Source organism: Microcaecilia unicolor, chromosome 3, assembly GCF_901765095.1.
Source record: "Microcaecilia unicolor chromosome 3, aMicUni1.1, whole genome shotgun sequence".
In the NCBI taxonomy this organism is placed as follows: domain Eukaryota; kingdom Metazoa; phylum Chordata; class Amphibia; order Gymnophiona; family Siphonopidae; genus Microcaecilia; species Microcaecilia unicolor.
The window spans coordinates 282,827,501-282,847,278 of NC_044033.1; the positions used below are offsets into that span (position 1 = coordinate 282,827,501).

A 19,778-nucleotide genomic window follows, 5' to 3' on the forward strand; every position below is an offset into this window, starting at 1 on the left:
TGTTCAAAGTGATTTAAGCATGCAGGAGAGGCTCCTGTAAGTTAAATCACACTCACCCAGCTATTCGCCAATTGTTCAGTGGCACTTAACCAGGCAGTGCTGCTGAATATCAGTGCTAACCAGCCAATCTGAAACCAAGCAGGGAAGAGACATTACTAGGTACCAGCTTGAAGATCAGAGTTGTACTCCTTTGTTCCACCCCCCCCCCCTTACAAAGTCCAACTGCTTCCCCCTAAGCACCCTTAACATGCCTAAACCCCCCTCAACATGAACTGCCCCCTCTTACCCTTCAACTTGATGCCACCCCCACAAGAAAGGACTCCCTCTTTACCCCCCCCCCCCCCCCCCCCCCCCCGCCGAAAAGTCCCTGTATATAAGTTTTACCACACTGGGCAGACCAAAGGTCTATCAAGCCCAGCATTCTATTTACAACAGTGGCCAATCCAGGTCACAATTACCTGGCAAGATCCCAAAAAAGTTCAATTCATTTTATGCTGCTTATCCCAGAAATAAGCAGTGGATTTTCCCCAAGTCAATTTAATAATGGTCTGTGGACTTTTCCTTTAGGAAGTCGTCCAGACCTTTTTTAAACCCCGCTAAGCTAACCACCTTTACCACATTCTCTGGCAACGAATTCCAGAGTTTAAGTACACGTTGAGTGAAGAAAGATTTTCTCTGATTCATATTAAATGTACTACTTTGTAGTTTCATCGCATGCCCTCTAGTCCTAGTATTTTTGGAAAGAGTAAACAAACGATTTACATCTACCTGTTCCATTCCACTCATTATTTTATAGACCTCTAGCATATCTCCCCTCAACTGTCTTTTCTCCAAGCTTCAGCCTTTCCTCATTGGGAAGTCGTCCCATTCCCTTTATCATTTTCGTTGCCTTTCTCTGTGCCTTTTCTAATTCCACTATATCTCTTTTGAGAGGCGGTGACCAGAATTGAACACAATATTCGAGGTGCGGTTGCACCATGGACTGGCACACACAGAAGAGTAGCTCCCCTCCCATGTCCAAGCAGACCACCCCCCCCCCCCCCGGGCCTATCTAGACCTCCCTGGTTAGTAAGTCTTTAGGGCAGGAGTGCTGTTGCCCAGATATGGCCCACATTGAATAGGCAGGCTTAATTCAGCCTGTGGCTGTCAGTGTTTAAAAAAACACTGATCTCTGCTGGCTGAATGTTGACCAGAGACGTTTTCATGTGTTTTTCTGTGCAAAGCCCTAAAAAACCTGCAAAATTTTGCTCCTTTTCATGTAAACATTTGTGTGTAGTCTGCTTCCTGCAAAACAGCTCATTAATGTAGAATTACCATGGAAAAGCATGTGGCAGGTAGCTTTCACAAAAAGATAAATGCATGTTTCTCAAGCCCTTTAGCAAAGCTTCTCATTTGAGTTTGCTGTAGAGTTAATTTATATTTCTAACTATGCATGCTAGAAAGTTGCTCACTCAAGGAAATCCCATGAGTTGATACATTTGCCTCTTAAAGAGTAGATGCCAATTAGTTATTTGTAAAAATAGCAATGTGTTTAACATCTTATTTTTCCTAATCTACAACAGTGGCGTAGCCAGACCTGACATTTTTTTTTTTTGGGGGGGGGGGGGGGGGAGAGGGGCCCAAACTTAGCATGAGAGAGCACCTGGCATATGGATGTGAGTTGTGCTTGGTATACTCCTAAATAATACCTTAGAGTGCACTTGATGATAGAATTCTAAGTAACAACTGTCCTGACTCAACATCAACCCCACAGACACTTATGGAAACTTTGGAAACATTGACATTTTGAAATATAGTCACATTATCCCATAATTTAAACTTGAGTCTGATCAACATGTTAACATACATCACAGTATCCTGCAAAACACTTACCTAAAATAGTACATCTCCTTCAACTTGTTTCATAATAAATAAAAACACTTTATTAAGCTGTATTAATACAACAGGTAATACCTTTTGAAATAGCAGTTTAAATACGTAGCCTAAGAAGTCTAATATTAAAAATGCTGATCCCTAATACTGCACACTGGGCTATCAAGCTGTTAATTTAAACATATATTTTGCGTCCTTAGAAACCCCTGTAGCTCCTTTCCTAAACATGGGTGCAAAGCAGAAAAAGTTGATTTTAGCGTACTATTAGTAAAAACATAGACCCTCTCCAGTCCCAAGCATATTGTGAAGTACTATAATACATAGGGGCTCATTTTCAAAGTACTAAGACTTACAGAGCTCCATAGGTTACTATCAGGCTCATTTTCAAAAGAGATAGACGTCCAAAAAGTGACATAAGTCAGCATTTGGACGTTTATCTCACAGAAACTGAAAGCTTTTTTTGGATGTCTTTCTCTGAAGTCCGTCAGAGGGACATCCAAATCTCATGGGGGTGTGTTCAAGGCGGGATTTGGGCGTTCCTAAGACATGGACGTCTTTCAGCAATAATGGAACAAAACAAAGACATCCAAGACTAAAAGTTAAACATTTTGAGCTAGACCTGTTTTTATAGTGAATAGCTACAGTGGGACTTAAACCCACTTCCCCAGGATCAAAGTCTGCTGCACTAACCACTAGGCTACTCCTCTGCTCCACACAAAAGGTGCCCCAAATAACCAGATGACCACTAGGAGGACTCGGAGATCACCTCCCCTTACTCCCCCAGTGGTCACTATACCCCTCCCACCCAAAAATAATGTGATTAAAAATATTACTTGCCAGCCTCAGATGTTATACTCAGGTCAGTTAGAATAGCATGCAGGTCCCTGGAGTAGTCCAGTGGTGGTGCAGTGCACTGCAGACAGGTGGACACAGGCTTCTACCTCCCCCTACTTGTTACAATTATGGAGAGGAAGGGAAATGGGACTTGATATACTGCCTTTCTGAGGTTTTTGCAACTACATTCAAAGTGATTTACATATATTCAGGTACTTATTTTTGTACTAGGGGCAATGGAGGGTTAAGTGATTTGCCCAGAGTCACAAGGAGCTGCAGTGGGAATTGAACTCAGTTCCCCAGGATCAAAGTTCACTGCACTAACCACTAGGCTACACTCCACAGGAAACTATGAGCCCTCCAAAACCCACCAGAAACCCACTGTACCCACATATTGGTGCTCCCTTCACCTGTAAAGACTATGGTAGTGGTGTACAGTTGGGGGTAGTGGGTTTTGGAGGGCTCAGCAGACAAGGTAAGGGAGCAATGGTGAGATGTGTACCTGGGAGCATTTTATAAAGTCCACTGCAGTGCCCCCAAAGATGCCCTATTGCTTTCTATTTTTTTTTTTTATAACATCTGAGCCTTGTGTCTGTTATTCATCATTAGATTTGGGCTTTGAATTCAGATCTATAGATGAAAAGGTCTCATTACATATATCTAAATACCAGAATGCTATTTTTCCATACTTCATTGCAAGAGTGTGCATTCCCTAATTACCTGTCCAAATGCAACTGAAGCTTTTACCTCCTCGGTGCATGTAAATGGTTTCATCCTTGTGTGGATTCTCTGATGCCATGTGAGGCTTTCTTTCCAAACAAAGCTGTTACCATACTTAGAACTTAGAAAGTGAATGGTTTCACTTTATTGTTGTTTTTCTTGTGCATTTTGTACGTTTTGCATTTGGATGTATTTGTTTGAAAATGGATCAAAAAATAAAACATTCAAATCACAAAACATTTTCATTTTCAAAAGGAAACTATAGACTTTTTTTTGTAGAAAATTACCTTTCCTGTTCTGATTTTGGACATTTTACAAAAAAATGTCCTAATTCAGACTTAGATGTCATATCCAGAAATGCCCCTTGTGCATTTGACTTGCCCTTAGTCACAAGGAACAGCAGTGGGAATTGAACCCATGTTGCTAGAATCAAAGTCCGCTGAATTAACCATTAAGCCATTCTTCCTCTGTTTTGGATGTCTTGCATTTGGACGTCTTTTGTTTGAAAATGGACCAAAAAAGAACATCCAAATCACAGGACGTCCATGGTATTTTCGAACACAAAAGATGGACGTCCATCTTTTCCGAAAATGACCGTCTTTCCTGTTTGGAATTTGGACGTCTTTGTAAAACATCCAAATTCTGATTTAGATGTTTCTTTTGAAAATGCCCCTCTATGAGGCTCATTTTTGAAAGAGAAAAACATCTCACAAAAACGTCCAAATCAGTATTTTCAAAACCTATTTTTCAGATGTTTGTCTATACTGTTCTTCTCCAGTGCGTCCAAATCTCAAGGGGGTGTGTTGGGGGCGTGTTAAGGGTGGGATCTGGGCATTCCTAAGACTTAGACGTTTTTCAGCCATAATAAAACAAAACAAACCTGTCCAGGTCAAAAAACTAAGACATTTTGAGCTAGACCTGTTTTTATAACGAACAAGACACAACAAGGTGCCCTAAATGACCAGGTGACCACTGGAGGGAATCAGGGGTGCCCCCCACTACCCCCAGTGGTCACTGACTCCCTCTCACCCCCCCCCCCCCCCCCAAAATGTGAATAAAAATATGACTTACCAGCCTCTATGTTAAAAGTTGGGTCAATTAGAGCAACATACAGGTCCCTGGAGTAGTATAGTGGTTGGTTTAGTGTGGACTGGGGAACTCGGGTCCCTATCTTCTTCTACCTGTCTGATTTGTGGTGGAAACTATGACCCCCTCCCAAGGTTACCAAAACCCTACTGTACCCACATACAGGTGCCCCCTTCACCCATAAGGGCTATTGTAGTGGTGTATAGTGGGGGGTAGTGGGTTTTGGAGGGCTCAGGAGATAAGAAAAGAGAACAAAGGTGAGACATTTACCAGTGAGCATTTTTATGACATGCACAGAAGTTCCCTTGAGGGTACCCCATTGCTCTCCTGGGATGTCTGGGGGGGGCCATTCTACTAAAAATGCTGGGTCCTCCTATATCCCAATGGCATGAATCTCTATGTTTTGCACTTTTTTTTTTTTTAATGGACCAAAAAACAAAACGTCCAAAACACAAAACCCTGTTTGGAAACAGTATTTTCGGGGAAAAAAAAGACATTTTTCTTTTTCAAAATTGACCTTCTTTCTTATTTATTTTATTTATTTATTTTATTTTAGATCATTTATACCCCACTTTTTGCCATGTAAAGCAGCCCCAGAGCGGCTTACAATGAACTAATAAAAAACAATTACAATGACAGTTGAGAGAACAGAAGGGAAGGGTATATAAATACAATATTTAAACAAGCAGCAGGCAGGGAAAAGAAAACAAAAAGAAGAGAGAGTAAAGAGATCCAGAATCAGATCTTGGAAAGCACACCATTTCCTCCATCACTTTATTGTGTGCCAAAAGTTGTAGGAGACTGGGTGCCACCAGACTCCAAAACTCCAATGCAGTAAGGATCGCTGTGAAACTGAACTCGTTCTGGTTTTGGACAGTGGGCGCTACTGCTGCTTGTTCACAGTAAACCGTCCATAGCTGGGCGAAGATAAAGGCATTGAAGAGAGAACACATGTGCAACACCAAGGTCTTGGATTGTTCTGGAAAGCCAGTGAGGATTTAAATCAGATGATCTGCTATCTGGGATCCCGCGTCCAGAGGAATGGGCATACAGAACGAGGGAGAATTGGCACACACTACCCTGAGTCAAAGACCCCAGGAGGAGCCATGACAGGAGCCGAATGTGAGACACACACTCGGTAAATTCTTCAGGTCCCTGCTGCATTGCTGTCGGAGGATGATACAGCCAAGGCAAATATCGAATGATAGCTTTATTATCCCTGTGATCCCCTCGTGTGATTTCCATGGCAGCTATCTGTGCTAAACCAACCGTCAGATGCCCACCAAATGTATCTTCATGCAATGGCTGAGAACAAGTCTGCATATGACTCTTTAATGTGTTTAACGTGTGCATATCAGCAATGAAATCCGACAGATCTCCCACATACTCTCTCATGCGTTCCATCATTGCTGTTCACCCCACCACCGCACTGCCGATGCAATCGAGCTCTCCGTCGGCCAACCGACAAGCTGATGATCAGGAGCACACAGCTGGGAGGCCTGTAACTCACTCCCTTTCCAAAGTCGGACTTAGAAGTCATATCGAAAATGCCCCTCCACATAACTTTGTAAGTCTACGTGCTTTGAAAATACGCCTCAAAGCCTACAAAAAAATCACCCAGGACCTCTAGAGCTAATCTACTCTACTGTAACACCACTAACTTACAGAAGTTACACAACAAGGATCCTTCCTAGGAAAATGTAACACAGTCAATATTGCAGTCAGACCTAGACAATATGCCTGTTGGGAAACTGAACAAGCTGAATTATTACAGATGCTTAAACAGAAACTCCATGCAAACAGGGTACCTGGCCTTGGTCACGTACACGGAACACAAATTAGACCCTTGCTAGGTACAGAATGAGCAGAAAGTTAAAGTAGACAAAATTAAACCCCGAGATGCTTCACTCTGCAGGCAATGCAACACTACAGAAAGAGAAATAGAAACAGCACTCTGCAATATATAAAGAAAGCAGTGTAACTTTATGGTAAATTTGACATTTTCCACTCACTGAATTAAGAATAAAATTCTTTCTACCTTTGTTGTCTGGTTGTTTTATTTTGTTTCCAATCATGTTTGCCCCCGTCTCCAGTTTGTGCTTTCCTCTGTCTTTTCTTAACTTTCATTACAAGATCTCCAGTCCATCTGCCACTTCTTCTCTCCTTTCTTGTCTTTTTCACTTCCTCTCCTATATCAATCTCTGACTTTGATCTTTTCCTTTCATCTTTCCTTCATTTTTCTGCCTCTCTATTTGCTCAGACTTCATTTTTTCTTACTATTTAGTCATACAGTCTTCCGTTTTTTTTTTTACTACCCCGGCCCTCCCATTCTTCATCCTGCCCACTTAAATTGTTCTCGGGGGGTGGGGGGGGTGGGGGAGTCACGTGATGCCTTGAGAGGAACGGACGTCTGCTGGTTTCTCTCTGGGGCAACCCCGAACCCAAAGCCCATTTGCATCGCGAATTAACTTCAACGGAGCGCCCGAACTGAAAGAGCAAAGAGAGCCTGGTGTATGGACCCCTTTATTATCAGGGGGGAACGCCGAGATGCCCGGGAAAGCAGGAAAAAAAGAAAATGAAAAATCGCATGGAACATGTGAATCCAAGATGGCGCGTAGCCCAGGGCTGGGACTAACAACGCAGCCACCGTTTACTGCCTTACAATTTCAGCAAATCATGGAGGCGGTAAAAGGGGCCATGGAGCCACAACTAAAACAATTATCTGATCAACTTACGGGGCTCGAGGTGCAATTAGCGGAAACAGTTCGTCGCACTGGCGACCTGGAACGGCGGGTGTCCGACACAGAGGATAAGGAAGCGGAGCAGCAGATAGCCATAGAATCGCTGCAAAAACAAATCCGCATACAAGAACATAAAATTGATGACCTGGAAAACAGGTCGAGGAGAGCGAATATCCGCATCGTGGGGATCCAGGAAACAGTTACAGATTCGGTGCTACCTTCTATGTTGGAAAGATGGCTGAAATCGGAATTTGCCCTCTCAGTGTGGGCCCACTGTGTTTGGAAAGGGCCCACAGGATGGGCCGTAAACAAGAAGCTGCGACTAGACCACGAATTGTAATAGTTAAAGTACACAACTTTATCCACAAAGTGGAAATCATGAGGGACGCTAGGCTAAAACAGGACACACTGCAATACAAGGGGCATGCGGTGAAGGTTTTCCAGGACTACTCCCCAGCACTACAGGAAAAACGGAGACTATTTACCCCCCTCTGCAAAGAACTATTCGATGATAATCACAGATTTATGCTAATATATCCAGCACTATTAAAAATTCAGCATAATGGAGCCTGGAAAACGTTTGACAAACCAGAAGGAGCTAAGCAGTTTATGGCATCCATAGAGAGGAGCAGGAAAGAGCAAACTTGAAATAATGAAGACGACGAGGGTAACTGGTATAAGATCTGGCAGACAAAGTGGGAAATAATGTGTTAGAACTGAAATTAAGTAACATTTTTGTTAAAAGTATGGTGTACCAATGTTAGCACTGCAAGTAGAAATGTTAAGTGTGCCTTAATAAGATAAGAATTGTTTAATTTGTAAACAGAATGGTAGGGGGGCCAACAGAAACCTTTAAGAAGGCACGAGGACTGCTCCACCAACAGTAGAGAGGTGGGGCGGGGGGAGGGGTTGCCCATATCACAACGACTCCTTTTCAAATAGGGAAGAGATGAGGGAATGTGGGGTGTTACAAGGGGATGTTGAAGGGAGGAGGGAGGGAGTGGGAAGGGGGAGGGGGGATTGCGGTTAGATAGGGAAGGAGGGGGTTACAGAACATAAAGGATGGCAGTCGGTTAGAGATGATAAATAATACATCTGATAATAGAGGAACAAGAAACACGGCAGGGCGGGTTTTGTTGGCAGGAGGAGGTGAGGAATACAGAGGGATTGTTGAGTGGGGCTGGGCACTCGACAACCTTGAACACCAATATACACAGGATAGGAATAGATCTTCTTTAGAATATGGGTAAGGGGACCCAGATTATCACATGGAAATGGGTGGAATAACATCGCCAATAAAAAGGGCAAAGATATTGGCTTCGCTAAACAGACACAAAGCTGTTATCGCATGCTTACAGGAGACCCGTCTCACCGCGGAAGAGCATAAAAAACTACAAAGGAGTTGGGTGGGAGAATTGATTTTATAAAGTTATCTTATATGAAAGCCTGGGAACAAGATCTCAAGCAGAAGCATAGTGGAGGAGAATGGAAGAAAATTTACCTAGAGGTTAAAAAGGCATCTATCTGTGTGTTGGTCAAGGAAAATGCATATAAGGTTATGAGCCGCTGGTACTACACACCAGATAGAATAAAAACAATGTATCCAAATGCCACAGATCTATGCTGGAGGTGTGGGAAGGAGAAAGGAACATATTTCCACATTTGGTGGGGGTGTTCGATTATACAGGAATTTTGGGAAAAGATCACGGGATCAATTACACTAGCGATAGGGATCCAGTTTCCTTGCAATCCCAAATAGTGCCTGTTAGGTTATGGAAATAAGGGAGGGAAAAAATGGCAAACTAGAATTAAACGTATGTGTCTGGCTGCAGCTAAAACAACTATAGCATTGAAATGGAAACAGAGAGTAGGCCCTACAAGGCAAGACTGGAAAGATAAACTATATATATTGATGGGAATGGAAAAACTGACAGATAAGCGCAGGGGAAAATACAACCCAAACGCAGAGGAATGGTTACACTTGGAAGGGGTTTTGAATGGTGAAGAAGGGGAGCGGGAGATAGAGATTCAGAATGCGAGTGGAGGGGGGGTCTGGGATGGGGGGGAGAGGGGAGAAGACAGGGCGGGGGGAGGGATGAGGAAGGAGGGACGGGAAGCTAGGGGGGAGGGAGAGAAAAGGGGAGGGGAAAATGATTGTTGACATAGGTTGATTGTTGATGTATTAGAAATTTACAGGAGATTTATTCTCCACAATTTTGTTGTTCTGAAGTATTAATAAAAAAGTTTTGCAAATAAAAAAAAAAAAAGAATTTTTCTTGCCAGACGCTGATCTGTTCCATTATTACCAGCTACGGCATTATGTGAACAGTCTGCCGTGGGAAGACCTTACGGAGGATGTCCAAGAAGAATTATCAGATGCTTTTTCACTTCCAGCACAACAAAAAGTGCCACTATCTTTCCATCACACGCACATTAGAGATACGGCACCAGAACTACAATTTAACGCAATCGCACAGGCTTGGAATATGGATCTGGGACTGTCCCTGCCTGAAGAGATATACAAAACACATATATTGCCGATGCTGCGGACAATGTGGGCGCAGTCCCATTGGGAGTTACAATATAAATTTGCACTACGCTGGTATATCCCACCTAGAAGAGCTTTCCACATGGGGATCTCACCGGATGACGCATGTCCTAAATGCGGGGGTGAAGGTGCAACTTTGGGACATATGTTCTGGGACTGCCCACATATCAAACGCTTCTGGGCACAAGTTCTACAGCAAGTGGGCAGCTGGTGGACAGCCAGCTGGATCCTGGACGTTAAACTGCTATTTGGCCAACCCACACTGGGATTGCAAGCGCCCAGGGGACTGCGGGAATTTGCGACAAGGACTATAGTAATGGCAAAAAAAGCCATTCTCATAAATTGGTTATCCGCAAAGGGACCAAGTGTACAGCAGTTGCGAGCACAAATGATATCGCTGTTGAGACTGGAGAGAGTCGGAGTGGGAGATATTTCATCCGCAACGGGAAAGCAAATTCAAGCCCGATGGGCCCCATTCTGGATGACCCTGCCTCCTGCGGCAAGAGGCCGCCTATTGAACATATTAATCTCTGTTATTTGTACACTGTGTTATCTCGGACTGATGACATTCTGAACCATAAAATAAGGAGAAAGGGAAGGGGGGAGGGGGGTACAAGTTAGGAGGGAGGGGAGGGAAGAAAGGGGTATGGAAGAGCATAAATTTGATGTTCCAGTTACATGAGCTCTATTTATGTGTATTAATGAGAAGAAATGTTTTGGTGAAATGGATAGAGCTGTTATATTTGTTGAGTGAGTTCGAACACCAATAAAAATGATTGAAACATAAATTGTCCTCAGGGGGCTAGCTGAATAACAGCCTATGCTCCTCCATGCCCTCTGTCTCCCTTTTGTCTCCCTATCCCTCCCCATGTACAGCTTCTTCTTTCTCTCTACCTCTTTGCCCAACATGGCCCAGCATCTTTCCTGTTCTTCCCACATGGTCCACTATCTCTCCTCTTCTTTCCACCCTTCACCCTGTGTCCAGCATTTATCCCTTATCTTCCCTCCATCCCACCACAAGACAGTCTCTCTGTCTCTCCAATACCCAGTGCAGCATGTGTCCGTAGTACCACTGTGAGTCCAACATCTCCCTCACTTCCCTCCATCTCCCACAGACCACAGTCCCACATCTCTTCCCATTATGCCATCTCCTCCCCTCTCTCTGGGACCCTGGGTAGTTTGGCATCTCCCTCCTCTCTCTGGGTCCCCCTGGGTAGTTTGGCATCTCTCCTGTCTCCCCCTCCCCCACATATCCAGCAACTCTCATGCCCCATCCTGCAAATCTAGCAGCTCTTCCTCCCCCCCCCCCCCCGCCCAGCCCCATGGCGCTTCAAACCTTTCTCCTTGCTCCCTCCTCCCTGAGTGTGAGTCAGCAGCTCTCCTGATGCCCAGCCCCCCCCCCCCCGTGAGTTCAAACATCTCTTCCCCCCCTACCTTGGGTCCAAACACCTCCCCTGCTTCTTCCCATGCCCGCGATGCTTGAAACTTGGCTTCTTGCTGCAGCAGCGATCAACACACATTGTCTGCAGCTGGCCTGGAACCTTTCTTCTGCATGTCCAGCCCCCATGCTGATGCAATTTCCTGTTAACGCAGGGGCTGGGATGTGCAGAGGAAAGGTTCCAGGGCCAGCTGCAGATAGAATATATAGATTGCTGCTGCAGCAAGGAGACAAGTGTGAAGTGCCATGGGCATGGGAAGAAGTGGGAGAGGTGCTTGGACCTCCGGGGTGGGGGGGGGAGAGCTGTTTGGACCCACGTGGTGGGGGAGGCATCAGGAGAACTTCTGACGCACTCAAGGAGGAGGGAGGGAGAAATGCAGCATGAGGAAGAAAAAAAACTTGGCAACCGCAAACTGAAAAATTGCGGTGGAGAGGAGAGAGACCCCAAGGGGTGGATGGAGGAAGATTGCGCAATCTGGAGGGGATTCCTGAACTCCCATGGCACACCTACTACTACTACTACTTAACATTTCTAAAGCGCTACTAGGGTTACGCAGCGCTGTACAGTTTAACATAGAAGGACGGTCCCTGCTCAAGGAGCTTACAATCTAAAGGACAAATGTACAGTCAGTCAAATTGGGGCAGTCTAGATTTCTTGAATGGGTATAAAGGTTAGGTGCCGAAAGCAACATTGAAGAGGTGGGCTTTGAGCAAATATTTGAAGATGGGTAGGGAGGGGGCTTGGCGTATGGGCTCAGGAAGTTTATTCCAAGCATAGGGTGAGGCGAGGCAGAAAGGGCGGAGCCTGGAGTTGGCGGTGGTGGAGAAGGGTACTGAGAGGAGGGATTTGTCCTGTGAGCGGAGGTTTCGGGTGGGAACGTAAGGGGAGATGAGGGTAGAGAGGTAATGAGGGGCTGCAGACTGAGTGCATTTGTAGGTAAGAAGGAGAAGCTTGAACTGAAGGCGGTATCTGATCAGGAGCCAGTGAAGTGACCTGAGGAGAGGGGTGATATGAGCATATCGGTCCAGGCGGAATATAAGACGTGCAGCAGAGTTCTGAACGGACTGAAGGGGGGATAGATGGCTAAGTGGGAGGCCAGTGAGGAGTAGGTTGCAGTAGTCAAGGCGAGAGGTAATGAGAGAGTGAATGAGAGTTCGGGTGGTGTGCTCAGAGAGGAAAGGGCGAATTTTGCTGATGTTAAAGAGAAAGCCAAGACCTGTCACTTCTATCTGCTGGATATGCGCAGAGAAGGAGAGGGAGGAGTCTAAGATGACTCCGAGGTTACAGGCAGATGAGATGGGGAGGATAAGGGTGTTATCGACTGAGATAGAGAGTGTTGGAAGAGGAGAAGTGGAAAGACGATAAGCTCGGTCTTAGCCATGTTCAGTTTCAGGTGGCGGTTGGACATCCAGGCAGCAATGTCGGATAAGCAGGCCGATACTTTGGCCTGGGTCTCCGCAGTGATGTCTGGTGTGGAGAGATACAGCTGAGTGTCATCAGCATAAAGATGATACTGGAAACCATGAGGTGAGATCAATGAGCCCAGGGAAGAGGTTTAGATTGAAAAAAGAAGGGGTCCAAGGGAACTCCAACAGAGAGCGGGATGGGGGGTGGAGGAAGATCCATGAGAATGTACTCTGAAGGTGCGGTGGGAGAGGTAGGAGGAGAATCAGGAGAGGACAGAGCCCTGGAACCCAAATGAGGATAGTGTGGCAAGAAGTAAATCATGATTGACAGTGTCAAAAGCGGCGGATAGATCGAGGAGGATGAGGATGGAGTAGTTACCTCTGGATTTGACAAGGAACAGGTCATTACAGACTTTAGAGAGTGCCGTTTCTGTCGAGTGTAGAGGGCGAAAACCGGATTGAAGCGGATCGAGGATGGCATGAGAGGCGAGAAAATCAAGGCAGCGGCTGTGAACAGTGCGCTCAAGTATCTTGGAGAGGAAGGGTAGGAGGGAGATGGGGCAGTAGTTGGAGGGACAGGTAGGGTCTAGTGATGGTTTTTTGAGGAGTGGTGTGACTACGACGTGCTTGAAGGTGTCGGGGACTGTTGCAGTGGAGAGAGAGAGGTTGAGGATATGACAGATGGGAGGGGTGACACTAGGAGAGATGGTGTTAAGTAAGTTGGTGGGGATGGGAAGTAAGTTGGTGGGGAGCTGCCATGGCACACCAGTTCAAGAATGCTGCGCTAGAGGGTGCAGCAATCATTTTGAGGTTGGCACAACGATGGACAGGAGCTAGTTGGCATCACTCCTGTCCTTGGGACCCTACAGCTGCTAAAGGTTGACTGGGGGACTTACAGGAGTGGTGGGGGTTGGGTGGGAGTGAGGGGATTCTGGTTGGGGTTCCCTGCTGTTTTTGAGGGGTCAGGAGGAAGGGGACAGTGCTGTTTTGGGGAGTTGGGGGGGGGGGGGAATTGGGGTCAGAGAAATGACTGATCCCCTTATGTGAGTCCTGGCTGATATTCAGCCGGGTCCTGTGTTAGTATCTTAAGTGGGTCCTAGCTAAATATCAGCTGGGACTTACATAAATCCTGGCAGGTATTTTTTGGCCAGTCAGACTCAGATATTCAGTGCTGGTGCCTGGACATGGCTCAGCATTGAATATCAGGGCCTAATTCTGCCTGCAGTGGTCAGGGTTTAAAAGAATGCTGACTGCCACCAACTGAATATCAGCCTGAAGATGGATAGACAAGATATTTAAATAAGATGAAAGTATAAATGTAGCACATCCTAATGCTCTACTTCCCTTATATATATGTTTTTTTTTATTTTTGCTACATTTGTACCCTGTGCTTTCCCACTCATGGTAGGCTCAATGTGGCTTACATGGGGCAATGGAGGGTTAAGTGACTTGCCCAGAGTCACAAGGAGCTGCCTGTGCCTGAAGTGGGCATTGAACTCAGTTCCTCAGTTCCCCAGGACCAAAGTCTACCACCCTAACCACTAGGCACTCCTCCACTCCCATATAGGTTCTGTATTCATAAATAACGTAGTAGGATCTACCGCAGCTTCTTTCCTCATTGTCTGTTTAAAATGAATTGAAGCTTAGCCCCATTCAGTTAATTGTTTCAATCAGCAGAGCAATTTCCATTGTAAGATCTTGTCAGTTCAGGGTGCAGGGCCTGGAGTCAACATTGCTTCAAGCTGAGCAGATCACTGCACTCCAAGGATTTGAGAATCAGAGTGTTCTCCAGAGCTCCAGATAGGTCACAGTGATTTATGGAGAGAGAAAGGGGACAAATGCTGAATAGGAATGATGGGAAGAAGGGGTGAATGCTGATGTTGAATTCTTGGGGAAGGAGTGCAATGCAAGAAGTGGTGAATATGCTTGGGAAGGGGGCAGATATTTGAGGATGTAATGATGCTGAGATGAAATGAAGTGAAATGAAATGAGAGAGTTATAGGGTGGGTTGCACAAGACTAGTTGATGCTGAATGCTGTTGGGAAGGGAATGAGAGATGGGGCTCTTTCTGGCATCCAAACTACTATATGTTCTGCAGAGGTGTGAGGAGACTGGGGGGAGGGGGGGATAGAAGGAGTGAGAGCCAAGATTGAGGTTTGCGGGAGAGCCATGTGTGGAGTTAGGGGTTCTGTGGAATAGTGGTGAGGGAGTAATTGGGTATGACAGAGTCAAGGATGGAGCAGTAGGGATCCTAAAGAGTTGAGGGAAAGGCAGAAGAGGTGTGTGAGAAATCCAAGGGCAGTGTTGTTTGGACCGAAATATCCAGAAAAGGTATCAGAGTGGGGATAAGCAAAAAGTGGTGAAGGGAGAGGAAAGGGACAGAGAGCTACAGATAATGAAGGAGGAAGGGTGACAGCCAAAAGTGGTGAAGATGGAAGGTTACAGAGCTAGAGGTAATGATATTGGGTATAGAGAATACAAAGAGCCAGAGATGATGACGACTGGGAGGATGAGAGGTTTGAGAGAAAAACACAGAATGGTGATGTGGGGGGGGGGGGGGCAGAAATAATGGGCAATAGGGGGAAGGAAGAGAGAGGAAAGGAGAAAGAATGAGATGGAGGTAAAGCAATGGAAGAGAAAAAAAAGAAGTGGGAGAGGGGAAGGGGGAGGAGTTAGGGAAGTTATCTGTACTGGTGTTGAGCAAAGGATAGAGGAAACAGGGTTGAGAGCATAATAAGAAAAGGGGCTGAGGGTGAGAGCTTGTTCAAGTCTGGGGATGCACAAGGGGGCAGTTGCTGGGGGCAGGTGGCAGCAGTGGGCTTAGAACTGGATTGGGGACAGGAGCTAAGGGATGGGGAGTGGGAGAAGAGAGGCTAAGAAGACACTGGTGGGGACAGGATGGGATTGAGAGAGAGAAAGACTTTTGTAGATAGTGTGGGGGAACTGAGAGAGAGAAAATGGTGGAAGGACTGAGAGATACTAGTGTCTTGCATATTTGTCTTGATTACACTGTAAGCTCTATTAAGCATGAACCCACCTCCCCGCTCCCCCCCGTTTTCTATTTCTGTTGATGGCTCTCTCATTCTCCCTGTCTCCTCAGCTCGAAACCTTGGGGTCATCTTTGACTCTTCTCTCTCCTCTGCTCATATCCAGCAGACCGCCAAGACCTGTCGTTTCTTTCTTTACAACATCCGTAAAATCCGCCCCTTTCTTTCCGAGCACTCTACCAAAACCCTCATCCACACCCTTGTCACCTCTCGTTTAGACTACTGCAATCTGCTTCTTGCTGGCCTCCCACTTAGTCACCTGTCCCCTCTCCAGTCGGTTCAAAACTCTGCTGCCCGTCTCATCTTCCGCCAGGGTCGCTTTACTCAAGACCCTTCACTGGCTCCCTATCCATTTTCGCATCCTGTTCAAACTTCTTCTACTAACCTATAAATGTATTCACTCTGCTGCTCCCCAGTATCTCTCCACACTCGTCCTTCCCTACACCCCTTCCCATGCACTCCGCTCCATGGATAAATCCTTCTTATCTGTTCCCTTCTCCACTACTGCCAACTCCAGACTTCGCGCCTTCTGTCTCGCTGCACCCTATGCCTGGAATAAACTTCCTGAGCCCCTACGTCTTGCCCCATCCTTGGCCACCTTTAAATCTAGACTGAAAGCCCACCTCTTTAACATTGCTTTTGACTCGTAACCACTTGTAACCACTTGCCTCCACCTACCCTCCTCTCTTCCTTCCCGTTCACATTAATTGATTTGATTTGCTTACTTTATTTATTTTTTGTTAATTAGATTGTAAGCTCTTTGAGCAGGGACTGTCTTTCTTCTATGTTTGTGCAGCGCTGCGTATGCCTTGTAGCGCTATAGAAATGCTAAATAGTAGTAGTAACTGTCTCTCATATGTAACTGTATAAGCTGTGAATGTCAAATAGCGATACAGAAGTGATAAACAGTAGCAATACAGGGTGAGAAAGTCAGAGAGATTGGGAGAAACTGGTGGGGATGGTGGGAGGATTGTAAGGGCTTGGGGAAAAGAGTGGACTGGTGGAGACAGGAGAGAGAGATTGAGAGAGAAAGAGAGAGATAGACTCACTCATGAGAGAGGTGGAAGGATTGAGATGGCAACTTGTGGGGACAGAGTTAAGGGCTATGTGATACAAGGGGGACATGGGGTATAAAAGGTTGATGGGGACAGGGTGGGGGATTGAGAGTGGTAGATTAAGCAAGAGAGAGAGATACTGGTGGGGATGAGGGAGTGGGAGAGTCCACACTGGGGATCTCATCTTGAAAATATGAGGCACTTTGGTACTGGTTTTTTTTATTCTTAGTGCATGAAAAGTTGGCTATCTTTGATTTAAACAGTTTCAGTTTCAATAGTTTAAGTAGTTTACCTTGTAAATATTATTTTCATCCTGAGAGACTGATGTAACACACTGGAGATGTGTGCAGTAAATAAATCACAGATAATGTGCTCATCAAAAAATGTGTGCAAACATGGGACAGCTTGCCGATCACCATAAGTATATTCTAGTGTCTTGCATGTGTTAGCAGCAGAATTATCTGTGCAGTGATTTTAGTAGGACCTGGAGAAGTGTTCCATGCATATTATAATGTGCATTTATGTGCATACCTGGAACTCCAAATGTATACTTTGCATATAATTATTGGAATGATGTTATGTAAATGACTGTAGTTGAGTGTATTGTACATTATTTCAAAACTGTGGCACCTTCCCGTTTATGGGAAGAAATCCAGTAGGAACGACCAAGAAAAGAACCACTGAGGAAACATGTTCAAAGGACTCTAGTCCTTTAACCTGTTTCATCAAATATTAAATAAAGGTCTTCATCGAGAACCAGGTCTCCTTGATTCTTCTGTTCTTGGTTGCCCCTACTGCATTTCTTCCCTTTATATCCCTGTGTGGATCCCATTCTTCCTACTTTTGTTTTTTCTTTAGTTAATATGCCCCCTTAATCCCATATTCTGAGATACAATTACCTCAGTTCCTCTTACCCCTGCCATTTTTATTTTCATTTTATTGACTACATTGTTCACCTGTTCCATTCAATAAAACAAGAAAAAAGTTGTGGGTACTTCATGATGATATAAAATAGAAGAAGCAGACATGTGGAGAGGTATTTTAGAAAGTTTCATCCAACTCATCCAACTCATTATGGATGTCCAGCATGAGCACCCATTTTACAAATTGAAATGCCCAAATTATGAGTGGGGAAAAACAAGAGATATGGACATCTGTATGGCAGCATAGGAATGTCCATCTTATAAAATGGCCACATAAAGGTCCATGCAGAGCAGAAGAGTGGCCTAATAGTTAGGGCAGGGGATTGAGAATCAGGGGGCCCAGGTTCAAATCACACTTAAGTGGTTTGGGATTTTATTTTTTAATTGTGAGCCTTCCAGGAACAGAAAAATACCCTACTGTACCTGAATGTACACCACTTCAGTTGCCTTCAGGCTTGCAGGTATCTCATACATTCAGGTGCAATAGGTATTTTTCTCTCCTTGGAGGGCTCACAAAAAAAAAAGCTAAGTGAGATTTGAGCATGGGTCCTTTGGTTTTCAGTCCACTGCACTAACTCTTAGGTTACTCCTCAGACCTGCATGCTGCTCTGTTAATGTCCATAATACCTGAATTTATCATAGAACCTGGTCTATAAAACAATGAGTGGAGTTGAACGGGTAGATGTGAAGCGTCTGTTTACGCTTTCCAAAAATACTAGGACTAGGGGGCATGCGATGAAGCTACAATGTAGTAAATTTTAAAACGAATTGGAGAAAATGTTTCTTCACTCAATGTGTAATTAAACTCTGGAATTTGTTGCCAGAGAATGTGGTAAAGGCGGTTAGCTTAGTGGAGTTTAAAAAAGGTTTGGACGGCTTTCTAAAGGAAAAGTCCATAGATCATTATTAAATGGACTTGGGGAAAATCCACTATTTCTGGGGTAAGCAGTATAACATGTTTTGTACTTTTTTGGGATTTTGCCAGGTATTTGTGACCTGGATTGGCCACTGTTGGAAACAGGATGCTGGGCTTGATGGACCTTTGGTCTTTCCCAGTATGGCAATACTTATGTACTTATGTAACCTGGTATCTCTTGCCGGTTTAACATCCAGGGGGAGTAAGGGGGACATCAACCACTGGGGGATTAAGGAGGTGTCGTGCCTCCATAATCCCTCTTGTGAACAGCTGCTCAATCAGAGCATCTGTCTGAAACCTGGATGTAACAAGTACCTGGTCTAAATGCAGATGTCCATCTTTTTGCACATGAATGTCCTGTTCCCATTGTGGATATCCATATTTTGGGCCCTCCCTAGTCCCACCTAAAACATGCCCAGACCACGCCCCTTTGCCATATGGATGTACTCAGTGTTAGTTATCCGTATCCTGACTGTAAAATTGGGATTTGCATATTCGTGCAATATGGATGTCCAAATGCAAGTCTCTTCAACCTAATGATGACACCATTAGCCAAATTATTATCCAATCAAAACCTAAATCCATACTTATATGCAGATGACGTAACGATTTACATCCCGTTTAAACATGATTTAATGGAAATCACCAACGACATCAACCAGTTTCCATATCATGCATTCATGGGCGGATGCTTTTCAGCTGAAACTTAATGCAGAAAAAACACAATGTCTTATACTCACCTCACAACATAACATGAGCAAATTCACCACTATAAACACACCAAATTTATCCCTTCCCGTCTCGGACACCCTGAAAATTCTTGGAGTTACCACTGACCGACATCTTACACTTGAAAGTCATGCGAAAAATACAACCAAGAAGATGTTTCACTCAATGTGGAAACTAAAAAGAGTAAGACCTTTCTTCCCAAGAACCATCTTTCGCAACCAGGTACAGTCAATAGTGCTTAGTCACCTAGATTACTGCAATGCACTTTACGCTGGCTGTAAAGAGCAAATCATCAAGAAACTTCAAATCGCCCAGAACACCGTAGCTAGACTCCTATTCGGAAAAACAAAATATGAAAGTGCTAAACCCGTAAGGGAAAAATTACATTGGCTTCCACTTAAAGAACGCATCGCGTTCAAGGTATGTTCTCTAGTTCATAAAATCATTCATGGAGATGCCCCA

General features: G+C 44.8%; 1 protein-coding gene across 1 annotated transcript in view; it reads left to right on the forward strand.

Annotated features, from left to right (window-relative positions):
* Positions 1 to 19,778, forward strand: part of PCNX2 (pecanex 2) — a 1,017,260-nt gene that overhangs the window by 218,379 nt on the left and 779,103 nt on the right. The gene's annotated exons all lie outside the window — the stretch shown is intronic.